This window comes from Salvia splendens, chromosome 16 (assembly GCF_004379255.2).
Source record: "Salvia splendens isolate huo1 chromosome 16, SspV2, whole genome shotgun sequence".
In the NCBI taxonomy this organism is placed as follows: domain Eukaryota; kingdom Viridiplantae; phylum Streptophyta; class Magnoliopsida; order Lamiales; family Lamiaceae; genus Salvia; species Salvia splendens.
This window is the reverse complement of record NC_056047.1, coordinates 14,597,775-14,602,121: the sequence shown is the minus strand read 5'-3', so window position 1 is coordinate 14,602,121 and position 4,347 is coordinate 14,597,775. Positions and strand designations below refer to the sequence as shown.

The 4,347-nt window shown below is 39.6% G+C and overlaps 1 long non-coding RNA gene across 1 annotated transcript; it reads right to left on the bottom strand.

Annotated features, from left to right (window-relative positions):
- Positions 1–220: 220 nt before the first annotated feature.
- Positions 221–2,861, bottom strand: LOC121772766. Its single transcript, XR_006044391.1, has 2 exons — positions 2,048–2,861; positions 221–705 (listed from the first exon to the last, which is right to left on the bottom strand). It is a non-coding gene; the product is annotated as an uncharacterized LOC121772766 (long non-coding RNA).
- Positions 2,862–4,347: the final 1,486 nt, after the last annotated feature.

The following is a 4,347-nucleotide window of genomic DNA, read 5'->3' as shown; positions in this document are numbered from 1 at the left end:
GATACTAGTCGTTAGTAAAATGCACGGCGTAAATTTTTTTTACCAAGGTGTTCACCGTTGGTAAAATTTAATTGTTGATTAGGGTTTAAGGATTTACCAACGGCACTTGTCCATTGGTGATCTTCAAGAATTGTATTAGCACCCTTTTATAGTTTTTCTACATTCCTATACACAAGATCATGATTCTAGCTACACAACTAAATCAATAACCAATAAAAAATAAACCAACAAAATGAAAATCATGATAGATAAATAAACCCATAAATATTACTAGTAAATACAACCAACGTACGAAGCAAAAAGAAACAAAGTATCGAGTTTTGAAGAATGTTCGTGAGACATCATTTCGATGATGCATCAGCAGGAGTGACTTCTTAATTGCTTCATCATCTCTTCCATCTCCTGATTTTGTTTGAGTCTTTGCTCGAGTAGTTCTTGCTGCATTTGACACCACAATTCTTGTTGCACTCCATCTAGAATTTGGTCTCCGATGGAAGGATCCAAGCAGGCTGAGCCATGATGACCAATCCCTCCTACATTTTGTGTGTGAGTTATTACCCCTGAGACATTTTGCAAAGCTCCCCGTCCCGATCATCCTCTTTTTCCTGTCGAGATTGCTTCCAAGAACATCAACTATAAAAGTCTTGCTCAAGTTTGGATTACCATTTACCGACATTTGTTGCAGCAATAGCCTTCACCTATCGCCTAAATAGTAAGAAGTACTAAGATAATTGATTATCATGTGATTGCTGAGCCACAGTTGATCTTAATGCAAGTAGTCTATGAAAAAAAATGAAAAGATAACAACATAGCATACTTGAGTTTCAAATACCAAACACAGAAGAAAACAAAATAAATCTAGAAATAGAAGATATACAAAGCTAAAAATAATGCTAATAGGGAAATGAAAAATCAAGAATGTTGCATCAAGAAGTTTCACCAGCACAAATATATATTTGTACCAAAATAAAATACCACCATGAATGGAGAGCTCCTAACCACACGCCATCAAAAGAAAACAAGTTTTACAGTGGCCTTATTGTGCAAATTTTAACCTCTTAGTCCTGTCTATGAAGTATAATGAAGGAAAAAAATGAGATTGATCTACGAAGTATCAGGGAATTTAATTTTATGAGGATTGGATTCTTAATTATAACGAGCAATTAGAAGACCTAAGCATCAGATCTGTTACTTATTCCCGTCCCAGGTTCATCGGGTTCAGATAATTGAGGTTTCCTTACAGCATCTGACTTCTTAAGGAATCTTCCAATGAGCAATCAATCCACTCTACACTCATCAGGTACGCAAGCTTGCCTTAATTATTTGATCCCAACTCAGCACAAGAATCAAAGTATAATGGAACCTCGCTTTATACAAAGAAAGACTTGCATTGTAATGTAAAAAATAACTGCACTTGAATGTAAGATTCAGATGAAGTGATGAAACATCTCTATTTGCGGATTACCGAAATATGCAATTTAACGTGGAGCTCATATGTGAAGGGAACGAATCTACAGTTTCTGTCAATGGGCACTTGGATATCTGTCCTTGTTTAGTGATAAGTCAAAAACATTTTTGGGAATATTAAACTTGAGAGGAATGCTTCTCTATTTTGATTACTTCCTCACTTGCAAGTTGCAAATTTCATTCACTATATTGGATGCATTCCCAGCAGCTACATAATGTATTACAGCAACTCCTATTTTCAAATCATTATTCTTATACACACCATAGTAACACAACATCACATGTTTATACATGGTTCTTGAAGAGTCCACACACTGTCTCGGCTAATACTAAACACATAAAACATAGGTATACAGCCCGTGATAACCCCATTCCTATCCTGGTACACAAAGCTACTAAGCCTCACAGCTTGCATTCTAAACACTATCCTTAAAATTATTCAATACCTAGCTGAGACTTTTCACAAGTAAGCAGTCAAATACAAAACCGAACCTGATCCTACTGCATATATAAGCTTAGCATTCCTAGATTTTGGTATTCCATGATCACACAACACAGAGATAAAGATGATTCGTGTCACCTGTCAGTCGTCAGTTATCCCCCTTATTCAAGGAGTCGAGCACCGAGACAGCTAAAATAATAGGAGGCAGCGGTGGTGGCCTGTTGAAAATAACAATCAGTTCACCATTCCCCTTCTCTATACCTCCTACTTTACCACCATACTTGTTTCCTCGGAATCGTTCTCGAAACCCAAAATTTGAAATACAAGAACATGAACCCAGAATTTCATAGAGTTTGAATCCAAAATTTCAAGCAAATATCATCTTCATCAAGAATTTTGACCCATTAAAATCGACACAGAATCCATCAAAAAGATCGATACAGGACCAAAATTTTCGACCAAGAATCATAAAAAATCAACAAAATTTTTGTTTCAAAGGAGGCTCGGATCTGTAAACTCATCTTCATAGCTACACAATTTTCTGAATCCATCTGTGAGAGAGAGCTTGGAGAAAATGGAGGGGTATGACGGAAATCCATCTGTGAGAGAGAAGGCTCAGATTTCATTTTAGGAAATCATAACTGCCGATTCCCCAAACTCGACGACCGCCACCACTACCGTCAGGTCGCGAACGACGGCGGCCATGGCGCGAGCGACGGTGGGAAGAGACGTGAATGCGAGTAGAGAGACTGAAAAGTGAGGGTGTGGCCACTATCGCCGGCTCGTGGATGGCGGCGGCGGCCATGGCATATTGAGTGGTCGTCGATGCAGATGATAAGGCTTTCAGTTCGGAAATTTAACACTGAATTCAGCGGAGAGAGAGTTTGGAAAAAATAAAGGGGTACGAGGAAAATCCAGCCCAATAGTGAAAATGTGCACTCACGCGACTAATTTTTCAACTTTATTTGTTCATAGCCATAATTATAAAACATTTCTACGTTTATCCACTCTATAAAACAAAACAAAACAAAACAAAACATGTCGGCTGAACGTATATAATATCAATTGATAATTACAATTTACAAATGCTAAAAGATGTGACAATAGTAAAAACATTTTAGCTAGTACATCGACAATAGTAGATACACCATTTTATTCTAGTAGTATCCTTACTCAAGATGCTGTGAAAATACTCTACGGTCTTCTCCCCGGATTCTTTCCGGATAGAAGACCCCTTATCCCCTTTCCTACCGCTACCTGACTCAGAAGAAGAAGAAGAAGACATAGTTCTTACTCTTTGAAAGTCTGAAGAAATTTTGAAGAAATTCTTGAAAGCGGAAGGAAATTTTTACGCAAAAGAAAGAGAATGCAGAAGAAGCAATAGCAAAAGTGTTCAAATGATGAAGAAAGGACGTATTTATCAGATTCGGAAAAGATTTCAAAATCATCGCACCGTTTCGAATCCCACCTTTTCAGGATTCAACGGCCGGATTTTACTGTCGCATTTAATGCAGTCACGCGCAAGGCACGTCCCCTAACGTCAGCCTCCCCCGTACCTTTATCCAGAATGCCGAAGTGACTCGCTTCGCCGAAGTGATTCACTTCGCTTTTCGGGGGGGGGGTAGTGATGGGGTACGTACTAAACAAGCCCAATAGCAGTGACGGCCCATCAGCCCAAAGCCCAAGGAAGAGTATCAGTTCGGCATTACCAAAGAGTTCGGCCCCAGCCTACAGCTCGGTAAAAGCCGACCAATCAAGCTCTACTCTCAGATCGGCAAAAGCTGCTCGGCAATAGTTCAGCAGTTCGGTCTCAGTATTCGACCGAACTGGGAGATAGTGGACTCATGCAGAACCTCCACGACCTCCACTACACGATCTATTTAGTGGTGTCAACTCATGCAGGATCTCATGCAGGATAGCGGACCAAACAAAGAGATAGTGGACCCATGCAGGATCTCATGACCTCCACGACATCCACAACCTAGTTAGTGGTGATGTAAGCCACGACCTAGTTAGTGGTGATGCAAGCCACGATCTTAGTTCAATGTATAAATAGAACTTAGATCAGATAGACTAGGAGGAAGGAAAACTCTCTAGACGAAAAAGATCATATAGCAAGTCTGTATTTGTAAGCTGTAAACCAGATCAAGCAATACAATCTTGCCCTCCGTTCTTCCCGTGGACGTAGATTTACCTCAGTAAATCGAACCACGTAATTCCTTGTGTCGTGATCTATATTTTCTTTTACCCGCATTTGTTACCATCAAAAATTCGCCCAATCATCACTGGCGCCGTCTGTGGGAAACAGAGAACCAAATTTGTGATAAAGCGAATTTTTGACCCTTTTTCCACCCAAAAAAAAAAAAAAAATGCATACCAGATCACGTAACACCCATAATACCGTTCGTGATAACCATGAGGAAGCTAGTCCAGCCCAC